This window comes from Paramormyrops kingsleyae, chromosome 23 (assembly GCF_048594095.1).
Source record: "Paramormyrops kingsleyae isolate MSU_618 chromosome 23, PKINGS_0.4, whole genome shotgun sequence".
Taxonomy (NCBI): domain Eukaryota; kingdom Metazoa; phylum Chordata; class Actinopteri; order Osteoglossiformes; family Mormyridae; genus Paramormyrops; species Paramormyrops kingsleyae.
Window position 1 is genome coordinate 1,342,717 of NC_132819.1, and position 19,187 is coordinate 1,361,903.

Here is a 19,187-nt window from a genome sequence, read left to right on the forward strand (position 1 = left end):
GGAAAATTAGAGGTTTTAGACCCATTGTACGGTAGTGATCATAACATGGTTAAATTCGAGGTTAATTTTAGTGTCCGAAGAGCAAAGTCGAAATTAAAAGTATACAATGTTAGGAAGGCTAACTTTAATGGTATGAGACGGAAATTAGAAACTGTAAACTGGACAGAGTTAAATAGCAAAACAGTTGAAGAGGCATGGGAATTTTTCAAAAGCACATTGTTGCAAGTGCAAGAGGACTTCATACCTGTTTCCAGCAAAACTAAATCTAGGAAATGACAACCAAGGTGGTTTACTAAGGAAATTAAGAATAAAGTCAGGAGGAAAAGGGCTCTGTTCCACAATTGGAAAATAACTAATGATTTCAAAATTAAGCAGGAGTATCTAAGTCTACAGGCAGAGTTAAAAAATAACATTAGACTCTCCAAGAGGAATGTAGAAAGAAATATTGCATTGAAGGCTAAGCAAGACAGTAAAGGTTTCTTCCAATATTTTAACTCCAAAAGAGCTCTAAAAGCTGAAATCACTCATTTGCAGGATAGTAAGGGCCTTATAATTGAAAATGAAATTGATATAGAAAATGAGTTTAATGATTATTTTACACGGGTGTTCATAGTAGAGAACATGAGTAACTTCCCACCATTTAGTACAAATACAGTGTCGTCTATGACCAATATATGTATAACTGAGGCTGATGTGGTACTAAGCCTAGCTAAGCTCAAAATAAATAAATCGCAAGGCCCTGATGGCATCTTACCTATAGTTTTAAAAGAGATGAGGGATATTATTAGCCAACCTTTAACTTTAATATTCCAGAAATCATTATCTGTGGGTGTGGTACCATCAGATTGGAAGCATGCTAATATAACGCCCATATTCAAAAAAGGGGATAGAGTAATCCAGCAAACTATAGGCCAATCAGTTTAACTAGCATTACTGGAAAAATAATGGAAGCTATAATTCAAGTGAAAATGGTAGATTACCTAGATGCAAATAACATTATAAAGGATAGCCAACATGGATTTAGGAGAGGTAGATCCTGCTTAACGAATCTACTTGAGTTCTTTGAGGAAACTACAAGTGAAATTGATCACAAAAAGGCCTATGATGTGATTTACTTAGATTTCCAGAAGGCCTTTGATGTTGTCCCCCACAAACGGCTCTTGCTAAAGCTTAAAGCTGCAGGGATTTTAGGAACTGTGGCAGCTTGGATCAAAAACTGGGTAACTGACAGGAAGCAGCGAGTAGTTATTAGAGGCACAATGTCACAGTGGGCTTCCGTTCATAGTGGGGTACTGCAGGGTTCAATTTTAGACCACTATTGTTCCTAATTTATATTAATGATATTGACACAAATACATACAGTAAACTGGTTAAATTTGCAGATGACACCAAGGTGGGCGGGGTAGCAGATACTAATCTAGCATCAGAGAGGCTTCAACAGGATCTGGATTTAATTAGCGAATGGGCTGATACTTGGCAGATGAAATTTAACACAGATAAATGTAAGGTAATCCATGCAGGGAGCAGAAATATAAAGTACAGATATTTTATGGGTTCCACTGAAATAAAGATAGCTGATTACGAGAAAGATCTCGGTATGTATGTTGATGCTTCCATGTCCCACTCTCGCCAGTGTGGGGAAGCAATAAAAAAGGCGAACAGAATGTTGGGTTATATCTCTAGATGTGTGGAGTTTAAGTCAAGGGAGTTGATGTTACACTTATATAATTCCTTGGTAAGACCCCACCTAGAATACTGTGTGCAGGTTTGGTCACCATACCTCAAGAAGGACATTGCTGCCTCAGAAAAGGTGCAACGAAGAGCTATGAGAATGATTCCTGGTCTTAGAGGAATGTCTTATGAGGAGAGGTTAGCTGAGCTGAATCTGTTTAGCCTTCAGCAAAGGAGACTAAGGGGGGACATGATCCAAGTCTATAAGATTCTAACGGGTCTGGATGCTGTTCAGCCAAATGACTATTTCAATATTAGGCTAAATACTAGAACTCGAGGCCATAAGTGGAAATTAGCGGGAGAACATTTTAAAACAAATTTGAGGAAGCACTTCTTTACACAGCGTGTAGTTAGAGTATGGATTAGTCTTCCTGCTAGTGTAGTGGAAGCTAAAACCATGGGTTCCTTTAAATCAGAGCTAGATAAGATTTTAACAACTCTGAGCTATTAGTTACAGTAAGTTCTCCCCAAACGAGCTTGATGGGCCGAATGGCCTCCTCTCGTTTGTAAATTTCTTATGTTCTTATGTCTTCAATGTCCTCCACGGAAAGAGCTGCCAGACACACGACCCTCCACTTCTCCCATCCGTCCATCGTTTAGCCAGCTGCCTACGTTCCTGCAGGACAGTCAGGTTCCCCTGAACCTGGGCTTCTCATCGAGAAGATGGTGTCAATTGTGTTGAGAGACCAGTTGATTAAATCCATAATTTCCTTAGTTTTGAAGAGCAGCGCTCCTCCGTGCTTCCCCCGTCAATTTTAAATCCATCTTAAGTTTCTCAACAGTCATACTCATCCCGTACACCACATACACTCACAATCACCAACACATACATCTAACACTCCACCTCTCACACAGGTGCGTGGGGGAGGAGAGTGGGCGGGTCTTCCTACACCCCTGCTCCCTGCCCGCGGTGGTAGGGGGGCACTCGGGTAGTCGTCTGGCTGGCGGCGCCCTGGGGATGCGGCTGGCGCTGGGGGGTGGCGTGCATTCCCCCGCATGGCGGAGGGCGGTCCGGAGTGGATGGGCTTATGTCTTTTTGTCTCTGTGTATGTGTCTGTGTATGTTGTGTGAGTGGGTGTATGGTCTATGTGTATGGCTGAGAGGTGTGTCTGCGAGGTGTCTGTGTGGGCAGTGTGGGCCTGGGTCCAGGGCTAGCTGCTCCTTCCTGGGCGCGGCTGCCTCCTTGGCATGGTTGCTGTCTCTCCTCCCCGGGTGGTGGCCTGGGGGGGGCTCGGGCCTCTCCGGCGCGGGTCGGGCTCTGGCCCGTGCAGGAGCGGCCGTCACCCTCGCGGGGTCGGCTGCCTGTTGCCTCTGGTTCTCTGGGGCTCGTGCCCTTTTGGCTGCGGGGGCTGCGCCTGGGACCTCCCTCTTCCTCCTGCTGGGGTGGGGACCCGGCTGTCGTGGGGACGTGGGGCCTTGGCTCTTCCGTGCTCTTTGGGGACTGCGGACGCCTTGGGTCTCCTGGGCCTGCCTCCGCCAGCCTCTGGTTCTTGTGGGGTGTGGTTGCGGCCCCCCACCCTCGCTATCAAGTGCATTCCATGGAGAAATTTACACGCACCCAACACACGCATACGTGTTCAAACACCTCCCCCAAACAGATGAACACACATGCAAATACACCTCCACGCTCCCTTCCAAGCATATGCTACAATTTTGTATGTCTGTATATCTGTTTTATTTTCTTTATTTCTGGTTGTGTCTTTGTATTTATGCTTTTTTGGTTGTATTTCAAATGCGTTTTTTTTTTCTTTTTTTCCTTTTCTTGCTTTATGTGCTTTTTACGTTACTCCAGTCTTTCTTAGCCTCTCTGTCCCACTGTTGTCTCCGCCTTTGTTCGTGTTTGTTTTTTGTTTTTTTCCTCTCTCTCTCTCACTCTTTCCTTCTTTCTCTTTAATCTCTCTCCCTACCCCTTTTCTTCACTCATTTTCCTAATCTATCACTCCCTTCTGGACAGCACGGCAACTGGAATATTTTACATGTATTAAATAAGATACAATAAATATACGAATAAAAAGAAATTGACCAACATGAAGGGCCTATACAGAGTTTATAGAGCCCCTCATGGTAAAGCAAATATGTCTGACACAGCAGTGCATTCAGACCATTATTCTGCTTGCAAAAGCTGCCGGACAGGACACATTAAAAAAAAAAAAAAAAGGACTGAGAGAGTCTCTCAAGTATAGACAGTAAGACAGTAGGCTAGACAAGACGAGAGGAGCAAAGCAGGGAAGATAAGGGGAGGGAGAGAAGTGCGTCCGCCTCCGCTAAGAGCCAAGTGTAACATTTTTATTGTCGATTTTTGTCGACAATATCGAATAATCGTTGCACCCCTAAAGAATACTCAATATTTTTATACACAAATATATGTTTTACATTTTTATGGTAGATAGATCATTCTGACTTGGTCATGTATAAGTAGCCCACAAGCTAGCATACCTTCAGAGCGTGTGTTTAGTACGGCAGGTGACATAGGACGCTATGCTCAGAGCACACAATCTCCTGAACACATTGACCATTTAATTTTTCTTTTAAAAAAACCTCTCAAAGAAGAATACTGACATACCTGTTTCACCGCAGAAGTCAGTCATGTTGATCTTCCTCATTCTACATGTCTGTCCATGCAATGTTTTTTATTTGACTTTGTTTTACTTGTTATTTTTGTATCCCAGCGTAGGGCGAGCAAGAAGGGTCAGGAAGACGGAAATCCCACAAACGGGGGGGGGGCATAAGAATAAGAAACAGCTGGGAACAATTGGAATTGCACGCGAAGTTAATGAGGGGCGCAAAACACGAGAGGGTCATATGAGCAGGTCATGACAGTTATGGACATACTTTTTGTTACACTTTTGTATTTGTCTGGAGAAGACTTGATTCAAAATAAAAATTATTCACCATGTTAATCTACATCCGTCCAAAGTTTTTATTTTTTACCTTTATTTAGCTTGATTTATGGGACATACTTGACTACACTAGATTTTGTTTACAGTTCCCAATAAAATATAATAAAATGCAAATTATATTTGCCTTTTTTAATTCACTGAAATGTAAATGACCCCACCTAGAATACTGTGTGCAGGTTTCGTCACCATACCTTAAGAAGGACATTGCTGCCTTAGAAAAGGTGCGACGGAGGGCTACAAGAATGATTCCTGGTCTTAGAGGAATGTCTTATGAGGAAAGGTTAGCTGAGCTGAATCTGTTTAGCCTTGAGCAAAGGAGACTAAGGGGGGACATGATTCAGGTATATAAGATTCTAACAGGTCTGGATGCTGTTCAGCCAGATGGCTATTTCAATATTACTTTAAATACTAGAACTTGTGGCCATAAGTGGAAATTAGTGGGAGAACATTTTAAAACAGATTTGAGGAAGCACTTCTTTACACAGCGTGTAGTTAGAGTATGGAATAGTCTTCCTACTAGTGTAGCGCAAGCTAAAACCCTGGGTTGCTTTAAATCAGCGCTAGATAAGATTTGAACAACTCTGAGCTATTAGTTAAGTTCCCCCCAAACGAGCTTGATGGGCTGAATGGCCCCCTCTCGTTTGTAAATTTCTTATGTTCTTATGTGTGGAGTTGCTTCTCAACCAAGGGAGTGGGCTCACTCACAATTTTGCCTAAGAACACAGCCATGAATAAAGAATGGTACCAAAACATCCTCCGAAAGCAACTTCTCCCAACCACCTAAGAACAAACAATGCCTTTTCCAGCATGATAGAGCACTGTGCCAAAGGCAAATGTGATAAGTGGCTCAGGGAACTAAACACTGATATTTTGGGTCCATGGCCAGGAAACTCCCCAGACTTTAATCCCATTCAGAAGAATTAAAGAATTTGGTGATCAGTGATCATTGTTGACAGGGGCGATTCTAGGTTCAGAGCTTTGGGGGTGCTGAGCACCCAGAGAGCTGCCCAGCAAGGCAAGATACACTTTACTCGTCACAATGAGACTTTTTCCCTGCCTCTCAGTGTACTTTCAATCAAAAGGCAAATAACCAAACCACGTGTACATTTAATAAAATATATGACTATTATTCTTGATTGACAGATCATGATCTTCTACTTTTACCTGAATGCCCATCCTTTTTTTTGAAAAAACTTCCTTATATCCATTATGAACCTGGCCGTCTTTCTGTGCAAAATACACACACACACACACACACCAGAAGTTATAAAGTTAATGGGCATCCAGTCAGTTAGCTACCTTAGGTTTAATATTCGGAACATGAAAAAATAACCAGCTTCTCTCGTTCCATTTCAAAGAGGACTGGTAAAACGGTTGGCAATTTAAGTTTTTAGATTTAGGCTATATAAATTTCAATGGGAGCAACAGGACGGTCAAAATGTTGCTGATTTTCCTACAGAGTAGGGCGGATTGTAGGGTAGCAAACATCGTCAGAAAACGTGTTTTCAACACTGCAGTTTACCTGTGAGGGTAACAGGGCTGTCAAGTTTTGAAGACAGGCAAGAGTGACATTCCACAGGATGCCTCTTCATTGGTTGTTGTGTTGTATTCTACCCAGATACAATAGTACTATTTTCTGATTGGCTATTGTGTAGACCCTTTCTTTTTTTTTGATTGGCTGGTAAGTGACAGGCTCTTTTTTTTTTTTTTTTTTTTTTTTTTTTAGTTTTTTTTTTTTTTTTTTTTTTAGTGACAGGCTCTTGGGGCAAATCTTGTCCGACTTCAACGTCATAAAGGAGGCGTGTTTCATCCGAGTTCCGACTTGGAGAGAAATAATCGAATGTATCATAATGTTACTCAGCTCAGAATTTCCGAGTTCCGAGAGAAAAACGAACGCACCATTAGACTCCAGCGGAGACACGTTTGTTTTATAGTGAGGCGCTACTGTGCCGCGGTCTGGGGAAAAATTGGGCTCTGCGGCATATTAGCCTACAAATTATTTTTCCGCGTGAGAAATACAATGTGTGGCGGGAGTGCGTGACAAAAGAATGAAAAGAGTGACTGTCACTCTCAATGCGTGACACTTGAGAGCCCTGGGGTAATGTTTTTCAGCTAATAGGAGACATGGTCTGACTCCTACTACCTAACTATATAAAGAAAGAGTTACTGAAGGTTAAATGCAGCTAACATGTCCTGTTTTAAGCCAAGTACTCACACCACCGCTCCAATGCGTCTCAGCCACCATTGCTGGAGCCAGTCAGAGTAGCGGAGAGTGAAGCTGAAACGAACCATTTTTCGGGGCTGGGGGGGGGGGGTATCTATACTAGTTATTAATATATTACATCTGAATGATTTTTCATATTTTAATACTGTCTCACATAAACAGCATGAACTGTCAAAAAAAAGTTAGAAATCTTTGGGGGTGCTTTTATTCACCACCAAAAATGGGCTAAAATCGCCCCTGATTGTTGACACACCACAGCACACAGTGCACAACAACAAAATGTGTCCTCTGCATTTAACCCACATGTGACATTGTGACATAGCAGGGGGCCACCACACAACAAACCACCTCAGGGATGAGAACCTGAGTGCAGCCATGCAGCGGGCGATACCAAATGGACCAGTTTTTGGTTTTGACCGAACGCGAGATAGAGAGCGAATTTGAAATTGAGGACGGCATGGTGGCACAGTGGTTAGTGCTGCTGCCTCACAGCAAGAGGGTTCCCAGGTCTGCACACTATCCCCGTTTTCGCCGGGGGCTCTGGTTTACTCCCAAGGTCCAAAAGTGTACAGGATAGGTTGATTGGTCTAATTTGGCCCTGTAGGTGACTGTCTGGGGTTGGCTCCCGTCTGTGCCCCTTGTTCCCGTGATAGGCTCCGGTCCCCCCCCGCAACCCCAGTTGGGATTAAGCGGTTTCATAAAATGGATGGATGGACCCAATCTTAAATCGGTGGTGTGGCAGCATTTTAGCTATCTGGTAATCACAAACGAAAACAGTGAGAAAAGCACAGACAAGACAAAAACTGCATGCAAACATTGTAAAAGACTGATAACATACACAAATCGCACAATGAACATGATTCAGCATGTCCACCGGCATCACAGTGAGCTGAGCGAAGATTATTAAAAGGGCAAACCACGCTAAAAAGCGGCACATGCACGCCTTAGTTTATTTATTTGAAGATTTTTTTTTTTATTTACCTATTTTGATTTGGGATTTTTTTTAAAACAGTACTTTCTTCAATTTCAGTTGCACTGTTAAGAAGAGGACACATTTTGCACAGTTTAGAGAGATAAATAAAAGAATATTTTTGAATAAATTTGTTAGAAAATCGTGGATTGTATCAAAGCGTGAGTTGAGTGTATCGTCACATCCCTATTAAATGCTTGTAATTTTACTTCAGTATACTATAAAAACATCTGACAAAAAGATCTACAAACACTGAAGCCTCAAACTTTGTTAAAACCAATACTTGTGTCATTCTCAAAACTTTTGGTGATGACTTTAGCTAAATAATTTGTGGTGGAACAGGAAAAGAAGTAAGCTACACAGGGCTCCTGCCCTCCCGGACTGGAGTTTGACTGCAATTAACTATGTTGCATTGTGGATTCACCATATTGCATACATGCATACTATCCATCCATTTTCCAACTGGGTTGCAGGGGGTCCAGAGCCTATCCTGGAAGCAATCCTGGACAGAGCACACTCACACAAGCACACCTATGGGCAATTGAGTAACTCCAATTAGCCTCAGCATGTCTTTAGACTGTGGAGGGAAACCTGGAGTGGCTGGAGGAAACCCCATGATGACATGGGGAGAATATGCAAACTCCACACACATGTAACCCAGGTAGAGACTTGAACCCAGGTCCTAGAAGTGTGAGGCAACAGTGCTAACCACTGCACCACCATACTACCCCCATACATGCTATATAAAATATATTATACACTTATATACATATTAAATATACTACGAAGACTATAAACTGCTGCTATCCACCTTTGCACTGTGGATCCACCATATTTGCACTGTCTAATTTATCTTTTAATAACAATAATTGATGCTTTATTGAATTGTTTTTATGCCTCCCTCAACTTGTTCTTTGTAGAGTAAGTTGTCTGTGAAGGGCAGCCACCTGTTGGGGTGCCCAGGGAGCTGGGGGTTAAGGGTCTTGCTCATGTGCTGAGGCTGGGTTTGAACTGTTGACCTTGTGATTACAGGCACACAGGCTTAGCCCACTGAGCCACATGCTGCCCCCTATTGTTTTGTACTATTTTGTACATAGTATTTAATGCAATTTAAATTTTAACTTTTGAAACCTTTTTTTTGCTTGTTGTTTGTTCCTGAGCTGCCAGTGTTTGCATAGCTAAGTGCTTAATTATACACTCACCTAAAGGATTATTAGGAACACCTGTTCAATTTCTCATTAATGCAATTATCTAATCAACCAATCACATGGCAGTTGCTTCAATGCATTTAGGGGTGTGGTCCTGGTCAAGACAATCTCCTGAATTCCAAACTGAATGTCAGAATGGGAAAGAAAGGTGATTTAAGCAATTTTGAGCGTGGCATGGTTGTTGGTGCCAGACGGGCCGGTCTGAGTATTTCACAATCTGCTCAGTTACTGGGATTTTCACGCACAACCATTTCTAGGGTTTACAAAGAATGGTGTGCAAAGGGAAAAACATCCAGTATGCGGCAGTCCTGTGGGCAAAAATGCCTTGTTGATGCTAGAGGTCAGAGGAGAATGGGCCGACTGATTCAAGCTGATAGAAGAGCAACTTTGACTGAAATAATCACTCGTTACAACCGAGGTATGCAGCAAAGCATTTGTGAAGCCACAACATGCACAACCTTGAGGCGGATGGGCTACAACAGCAGAAGACCCCACCGGGTACCACTCATCTCCACTACAAATAGGAAAAAGGGGCTACAATTTGCACGAGCTCACCAAAATTGGACAGTTGAAGACTGGAAAAATGTTGCCTGGTCTGATGAGTCTCGATTTCTGTTGAGACATTCAAATGGCAGAAGTCAGAATTTGGCGTACACAGAATGAGAACATGGATCCATCATGCCTTGTTACCACTGTGCAGGCTGCTGGTGGTGGTGTAATGGTGTGGGGGATGTTTTCTTGGCACACTTTAGGCCCCTTAGTGCCAATTGGGCATCGTTTAAATGCCACGGCCTACCTGAGCATTGTTTCTGACCATGTCCATCCCTTTATGACCACCATGTACCCATCCTCTGATGGCTACTTCCAGCAGGATAATGCACCATGTCACAAAGCTCGAATAATTTCAAATTGGTTTCTTGAACATGACAATGAGTTCACTGTTCTACAATGGCCCCCACGGTCACCAGATCTCAACCCAATAGAGCATCTTTGGGATGTGGTGGAACGGGAGCTTCGTGCCCTGGATGTGCATCCCACAAATCTCCATCAACTGCAAGATGTTATCCTATCAATATGGGCCAACATTTCTAAGGAATGCTTTCAGCACCTTGTTGAATCAATGGCACGTAGAATTAAGGCAGTTCTGAAGGCGAAAGGGGGTCAAACACCGTATTAGTATGGTGTTCCTAATAGGGATGCAAATTATCGAGTAATTCATTAATCAATAGTTGTTTCATCTTATCGATCGATGATCGATTAATTGCTAAGCGGCAATTTTTCTGAGAAGCTGAATTTCCCTCTGAATAGGTTCCATCTACTGTATACGTAACATAGAATGCTATCTTCTATATGATATGAAGAAAAAATGCAAATCATATTCCTTAATCAAAGGTTTATTCTGAGCTCACTTGAGGGCAGGGAATAACATTTGGTAGCATTTCAAACATATTTTGAATAGAAAATATCAAAATATAAGAAAGACTACTTAAAACGAAAAAAAAAAATTCTCGCTGCTCATCTGCGACATTGGAAACATAAATAGCAGCACCATAAAATATACATTCCTGAATAGAAAAAACTTCCACATATTGTGCATTTAATAATAATAATAATTGATACTTCATTGATCCCCGTGGGGAAATTGCTTTTACGCCTCCCTCAACTTGCTCTTTGTAGAGCAAGTTGTCTGCGAAGGGCAGCCACCCGTAGTGGCGCCCAGGGAGCTGGGGATTGAGGGTCTTGCTCAAGGACCCACAGATGTGCTGAGGCTGGGCTTGAACCAGCGACCTTGTGATTACAGGCACACGGCTTAGCCCACTGAGCCATACGCTGCCCCTAAACTTGGTGTCGTTGTTGTCATTAACCAACTTGAAGTGGCTCCATACTGCACTACGTTTTGCCCTCTTCAACCTCTGTGTACCGTTTCTCTTTTATCTGTTGTTTTATCTGTTGTTTGCTTGTGTTCCCGCGTGTACGTCAAGTACGTCTGGCGTCAAGTGCGCCCCACGAGGACTGGCAAGGAATTATGGGTTCAAAATACAATTAATTGCAATTAATTAATTTTAATCGAGTAATTTCTTATCGACAATTAATTGATAATCGATTAATTGCTTACATCCCTAGTTCCTAATAATCCTTTAGGTGAGTGTATATCTGCATCAGTATTGGTTGTGCCAATTCTTCTAATTAATAGGTGTGTCCACTAGGAATCGACCAATATTAGTTTTTCAAGGCCGATGCCGATACTGATTATTTCTAGTTAATGATTACCGATAGCCGATATTTGGAACCAATACATATATATTTACAGTAAAAATGAAAATCTCTAAAAACTCCAACACAAAATATTGCCTTTATTATCATCTCTGTGATTAGTTTGTCTACAAGTTGAGATCTCTCATAAGAATTTGGCCATTTTTTTGTTTCTGAAAAATGTAGTGTGGGCTGAGAGGGAATCGTTTTGCTCTCTTGTTTTTTCTGTGTGGTTTCATACAACTCATGATGATAAGTCCTCAAATGGTACCACAGGTTGGAAGTAGGGGTGCACCGATTGCAGTTTTCTGGCCGATCAACGATCACCGATCCTTAGGCAACCTTACCTGCCGATCTCGATTTTTTTTTGCCGATCTTGTTTCTTTCATAACTAAAAGACAGTTACTTCAATGTTTCCATTTTTATTGAGTAAATTGATATGAATACTCACAAAACATGAGGTAGTGTCCTCAAATATAAACGAACATATAAATGAGCATTGCTGTTTGAACTACAAAATCATATTTTTTCTTCCAGACTTTAATTTCTCTAATTTTGTAAAAAATATATATATATATATATAGCTGTTATGACACACTTGTCCAAAAAATAGGGAGGGAGGCAGCCTGCACTGCACCTCTCTCGGGAATGGGAGAAAAGGCTGATTTAACCCTCTGGGGCCTAGGGGTAGGAAACACACTTTCACTGACTGGGGCATGATCACACATTTCATCACACTTAATTCATGGCAAATAAATTATTTCTTATATATTTGTTTTGCCATTACACTCATCTTTATTTTAATATATATTGTAAATATGTCAGATTTTTGTTAAGTTTGAAATTTGACATCAAAGTATAGACATTGCAAAATGCAGTTTGGAACACTTGCAGAAACATTATAAAAGTACATAGTAAGCAATGCTGGCAGTTTGTTTTGATCCCAGATATCTGATCACCAAAGTCTTGGCTACATGAAGATGACTAAATGGTGTAGATGCAACATTAATTTGGATAAATAAATAAGAAAAACCTAACTCATGTAACTATTTCTGGCTCCTTTCATTGAATATGTAGCAACTTTCATGTGTATGAATGAGCCATTGTCACCTGGCCACGTCCCCAACCCCCTTTTATGGCGCTGAAGGGGATGTATCTGGATCGCGTTTCACCGTTGCGCTGTTAATCAAATTACCATGCGAATGCGATTTGAATACGCGCTAATGCGGCTATTTAGAATGTGAATAGCGATCTTCGGGTGAGAGCGGTACTACACGCCCCCGATGTAGGTAAAACAAAGTAAGATGACATGGTTTACTTTTTTGCCGATTTAACCTAATTTTTAAAACTTTAATACTTCCGACAATGGACGTTTTGAAAAGAAGACAGATTACGGATTTAGCCAGCGTTTTTTTCATGATTATAAATTAAGATTTCAGCGAGATATTTATAAACTGAAATAGACGCGAAAAGTACGCGATGTCGTCGACGACATACTCGACCCCAAAGAGTTAAAAGCATATGACTAAGATCGGTGGATCTCATGGGAATATGGTCGATTTCTGATCCCCTCAAATTAACGTGATCGAGGCCGATCGATCGGTGCGCCGATCGATCGGTGCACCCCTAGTTGGAAGTATTTATGGTTTTTGCCACAGTTCCTCCCATGCTTATGCTTGCATTGCATGTATTTCCCTGGTGTTGTAGAACAAGTAATATAGTTCCAAACAGCGTTTTTTGGTGTTTTCTTTGCATCCATTTGCAATGAGAAGCAATTACAGTAAGGCTGCTCTATTTAAAGTAAATGTTAAATTGACTTGTAAATGTTAAATTAATGGCTAAATTATTCATTATACAAACAAAAAGTGTATTCTTATTAGATTCTTAAGTATTCAAAATTAATACTTAAGTATTTAAATAAAGCATCTAATAAAAACTATAAGTCTGAGCTGGACAAATCAAATTAAAAGATTTAAAATTAAAAGGCTTAATAACCATTAATTCATTTTGCTTAATTACATAATAGAGAATGAGTAATTGTTGATAGGTAAACAGTCCTTCAAATTGTGCAACGTGCAGACATTATTTCATTTGTCTAGTCATTTATATTGACGTTAGTTCTAGCACCACCTCGTATGGAGGAGTAATGTACGTACTGCACGGGTTTAGGTTCTTCCAGCTTTATCATACTCGTAATATGATTTGCTAACACTTTTTGTACTCATAAGGTTTTTTTATATTCAGCTATGGACCGCTTCATCTTTGAACGTGACTGTTTCAAGGTGTTTCGTGTGTATGCAGCTGATTAACCCCTGTGTATTATTATAATAAACTTGTCTTGCCTTGCCATAAGAAGACCGAGAAACGTTCTCCTCAAGACCACACGAACAACTAAAAACTATATGCTAGAAACTAAGACACTCACAAGATAACTCCATGAAAGGCTCTGTAAAACTAGAAATGTGTTTACTTTACGGTAAGACAACGTATGCTAACTGGCTAGTAGTCACCTTACTGAAAAAATTCATTCTGCAGCCATACCCTTTTGTGCGCTTTCAATCGACAGTCTCAGAAATCAGCTACCACGCCTTGAATCTCTGACGTAATTTCCTGTTTTAATTACAAAACGAGCAGAAAATTGCGAAGCGCGCAGGGATTTCAGAAGCGAGCAGAAAACTATGAAGCGTGCATGAATCAGTGAATCGAGCGCTCTTTTCTGCGTTTCAAAGGCGCAGTGTGCGCTCGTAGTGTCTGTTTTGCTCGGTTTATCTACGCGTCTGCGCTCTCGTATATTTGGCACTGATCTCACTCCATAGTTTTGTTGTCCTATGTGCCGTATCTTATGATTGAGTTGGTGTTGTCGTCGTACAGTCTGCATACCGGTCATAGCCAAGATTATAAGATCCGTATCGCACAGTGTGATCGGTAATGATTTTATAAGATTACTGAAATCACACAGTGTGTACTGGGCATTACACTTTAGAAGCATGTGACCTGGCACGCTGAAGGTAGGCATGTCTTCCCTGCCTTGTTTAATATGACTGCAGTTAAAGTAAGCTGCACTTACCTCTAGATGTTTCCTTTGGTTGGAGATGGACTGTTTAGGTGTCGACAACATCTTTACAGCTGGTAAACACGCACTGCATTGCACAGTTAAATTTGTGCCTTTTTCCGTAATATATCGGAAATGTTTTTTATATTTCCAGCAATGGAATGCATTCCTTTCCTTGTCTACCATTGCCTGCAACAGAAACTAGTGATGGGTCGTTCTTGAACGATTCATTCATTTTGAACGAATCTTTAATGTGACTCGGGAAGAACGAGTCGTCTAGTGAGAGTGATTCGTTCAGTTGCAGATGCGCATTTGTGCAACTTCCTATAGTTTCTGTATTGGAATTATTGATTCACCTGTTTCCAGTCTTCACGTGACAGCCCCATAAGCTTAACCTAGTATGCACCCGTTTGTAAGGAAGGTTGTAAATTAGTAACTAATTTCTATATCCAGTGCTGTCAGGTCACATAACATAAGAATGAACGACTCAAAAGACTCGAGGAATGAACTAATCAATACTCTTTCCGGCTCAGACTGCATAGGTTAAGCTTATGGGGCTGTCACGTGATGAACGAATGACTCAAACCCGAAGACTCGAGAGATGAACGAATCAATTCTGTTTCCGGCTCAGACTGCATAGGTTAAACTTATGGAGCTGTGACGTGATGAACGAACGACTCAAACCCGAAGACTGGAGAAATGAACTAATCAATTCTTTTTCCGGCTCAAACTACCTTGGTTAACTAATTAGGCTGTCACATGATGAACGAACGACTCAAACCCGAAAACTTGTCAGATAAGAGGCGATGTGAGCGAATCATAGATTAAAGACCCAAGTAAACAATGAATTAATATTTTCTGTTTCTTATAGCATTATAGTTTTGTCTTGTTTGTAGTGTGATCAACATTTGTGTAAGCAGTAGATGTGTTAGGGAGGTAACAGGTAACATTTTAATTATATTTTGCTAAAATAAACAAAATGACTCGAAAAAAGATTTGTTCATTTTGCTGAACGAGACTCAAAGGTCCAAGTCGGTAAAATGATCCGAACTTCCCATCACTAACAGAAACTCGAAGGAGGATGTTTTGCATAAGAAAAGCACGAAAAGCAATAAAAATACTGTTATTAAAGATATTAGCAAGATTTTGCATACAATCTTATGATGTAACTAAAATTGTAATCATGAATATTTCCATAACTAATTTAATTAAGTAATTCGCTAGCTGCAGGCATCTTATGTTAGCAAGATAAGTTTGGTGATAATTAATGCAGCTAGCGAATTACTTACATAAAAACCTATTAGTTGGGGGCGCAATAAGTTATCATAGATAACTCTATGGAAGAGAAATGTATCGGCAGTCTATCGCTCAATCCCGGTCCCGGATGTAGAGGGTTGAATTTCGGACCATATTTTAAACCACTGAAATTGTGACAGCGTATTTGAAACAGCGAAAATAATGGGACAGAATATTGTAAAGCAGAAATAAGAGGACTGAATGTTACTGCTTGAATAATAAAGATGTGACTAAAACACATGGAATATTGTCCAACTGAATTTGTTCTTTTGAAATTTATTTTGAGGCGAAATTAAATGAACTGAATTCATGTGGTTGAATTATAAACATGCACTTTAAAATACGTATGTTTTGGAACTGATTTGCACTTGATTTGTTCAAAACATGAAATGAGTTGCCATGGCAACTGGCAGTTGAAGCTACGGTTGAGTACTGAAACTCAATTCCAGTATGTATCCGGTGCCAACGTAAACGGCATGACAACGTGAATTTCTGTGTCTCTGACATATAGCTGAGTATCCATTACAGATTAGCGCCAAAACTAAAACAACACTTTCAAAATTTTGCTAAAACAAAATTTTGCCCATATATTGGATAATGGAAACGCAGCTACTGTGGTGTTCACCATTAACAGAGAGCACGTTACATGCTGCACTTGTGATGAGACGAGAACCCAGGGGGTGTTCCCGGTACGTCGCTTAAATAATCCAAGATCAGAAGCCTCATCTTGGATCAGCTAATGACGGTTAAACTCATCCAGTTATGTAAATTCCTCAAACACAGTTGAGGATTAGATCAGTGTAACCGAATTCAATCCGAGATGGCTGCACACTCATGTGCGACCTCAGAAGCCCATATACATTGAGATTAGAAAACATGATCGGCAGGTCTTTCATTGGCTGCTGAGCGCCAATATTTGTTTATGAAGAACAAGGGCATTTACTAAATGGATTCTACGAGAAAAGGAAAATAATTTATAATTTTATAATGTATAGCATTTATTTTTTATTTTCTTGGCAATGTTACAGCACTGTTTTAATAAAAAAAAAATTCATCATAATTCAGTTCATATAGTGGCAGAGTCACTCCTGGAGCCGACACCTTATCGTGGTGGAGGGGTTTGCGTGTTCCAGTGATCCCAGGAGCTAAGTTGCCTGGGGCTTTATGCCCCTGGTAGGGTCACCCAAGGCAAACAGGTCCTGGGTGAGGAACCAGATGAAGTACAGCTCAAAAGACCCCTTATGAAGAAAAACAATATAAGAACATAAGAACATAAGAACTATACAAACGAGAGGAGGCCATTCGGCCCATCGAGCTCGCTTGGGGAGAACTTAACTAATAGCTCAGAGTTGTTAAAATCTTATCTAGCTCTGATTTAAAGGAACCCAAGGATTCAGCTTGCACTACGTTATCAGGAAGACTATTCCATACTCTGACTACACGCTGTGTAAAGAAGTGCTTCCTTAAATCCAGTTTGAAATGTTCTCCCGCTAATTTCCACCTATGGCCACGAGTTCTTGTATTTGAACTAATGCTGAAGTAACTATTCGGTTGAACAGCATCCAAACCTGTTAGAATCTTATAGACCTGGATCATGTCCCCCCTCAGTCTCCTTTGCTTGAGGCTGAACAGATTTAGCTCAAATAACCTTTCCTCGTATGACATTCCTCTAAGACCAGGAATCATTCTTGTGGCCCTACGCTGCACCTTTTCTAAGGCCGCTATGTCCTTTTTAAGATATGGTGACCAAACCTGCACACAATATTCTAGGTGAGGTCTCACCAAGGAATTGTATAATCTTAGCATTACCTCCCTTGACTTAAACTCCACACACCTGGAGATATACCCCAACATCCTATTGGCCTTTTTTATGGCTTCCCCGCACTGGCGAGAATGAGACATGGAAGCATCAACATACACACCAAGGTCTTTCTCATAATCAGCTACCTTTATTTCAGTAGGTCCCATAAAATACCTGGACTTTATATTTCTGCTCCCTACATGGAGTACCTTACATTTGTCTATGTTAAATTTCATCTGCCAGGTGTCAGCCCAGTCACTAATTAAATTAAGATCCCGCTGTAGCTGCTGAGCCGCTAGTTCAGTATCTGCTACACCACCCACCTTGGTGTCATCTGCAAATTTCACCAGTTTACTGTATATATTGGTGTCTATATCATTTATGTAAATTAGGAACAAAAGTGGTCCTAAAATTGAACCCTGCGGTACCCCACTATGAACGCAGGCCCACTGTGACATCGAGCCTCTTATAACTACTCGCTGCTTCCTATCCGTTAACCAGTTATCAATCCAAGTCGCTACAGTTCCTAAAATACCTGTCGCTTTGAGTTTAAGTGAGAGCCTCTTGTGGGGAACAACATCAAAAGCCTTTTGGAAATCTAAATAGATGACATCATAGGCCTTCTTATCATCAACTTCCTGAGTAGCTTCCTCAAAGAACTCCAACAGATTTGTTAAACAGGATCTACCTCTCCTAAATCCATGCTGGCTATCCCTCAAAATGTTATTTGAGTCCAGGTAATCTACCATTTTCTCTTTGATTATAGCCTCCGTAACTTTACCAGTTATCCCTTGCCCGGACGCGGGTCACCGGGGCCCCCCCCTGGAGCCAGGCCTGGGGGTGGGGCTCGATGGCAAGCGCCTCAAGAGCATCTGGCTGCAGACCTCCAGCTGGAGGATCTCCACGACAGGGACGGAAACACGTGAGCTCCACAAGTGAGTCCGGACATGACGTTATGCAAACTTACGCCATGGAGGCAGTACCAGATATCACATGATCTCCACGCACAGCTTGGATTTGTCAGTGGGAGGGTGTTTAGCTTTGGGTAGGGTTAGGGCAAGGTTTCTCAACCCAGTCCTCGGGGACCACCAGACGGTCCACGTTTTTGCTCTCTCCCAATTGGCAGGGAATTGGGAGAGAGCAAAAACATGGACCGTCTGGTGGTCCCCGAGGACCGGGTTGAGAAACCCTGGGTTAGGGGGTAGAACAAGCAACAACGGTAGCATTCGACCAGTGATCTTTTTCTCTCCAAATTTAGCTTTAAATTGGTTACTTAAGCTAAGACTGGCTGTCTACTGAAAAAGAAAAAATATTCATAAAAGTATAAATAAATTAATAAATATTTGTCTTGTGCGCACAAGTTATTATTTGGAAGGAATAGATTAGTTGCGTATAGCTGTCATGTTATAAGAGGTTTATTTCAGGACGCCGTACTACGTTTGCTAGACCTGGCATTAGGGTACAGTAAGATACAACAGCCTTGTAATTAATATTACTGGAAAGAGTAAATACAACGCTGCCGCGTACTACTTTGACATTAAGGCTGAGGTATATACAGTCCGTATGAATGGTCATGACAGAGGTGAAGCGATATGAACAATATTTTTTTCTTTTATTATCGGTAGTCAATAATAAAACAGGTATAAACAGGTAAAATAAATACAATAAATAGGTGTCAGTAATGACAAGAAATGTTATGGGAACTTGGTGAGGCGAACAAATCAACAAACCGAGTAAAGTGGTAAACATAGT

The 19,187-nt window shown here is 41.1% G+C and overlaps 1 protein-coding gene and 1 long non-coding RNA gene across 3 annotated transcripts in view; one reads left to right on the forward strand and one right to left on the reverse strand.

Moving 5' to 3' along the window:
• The window catches only part of LOC111840634 (rho guanine nucleotide exchange factor 2-like), a 131,786-nt gene that overhangs the window by 89,341 nt on the left and 23,258 nt on the right, over positions 1 to 19,187 (reverse strand). The window lies entirely within an intron of this gene.
• Positions 16,913 to 19,187, forward strand: part of LOC140581877 (uncharacterized) — a 39,345-nt gene continuing 37,070 nt past the window's right edge. Inside the window, exon 1 of the long non-coding RNA XR_011984923.1 lies at positions 16,913 to 17,359. This is a non-coding gene — a long non-coding RNA (uncharacterized lncRNA). The remainder of the gene's footprint in view (positions 17,360 to 19,187) is intronic.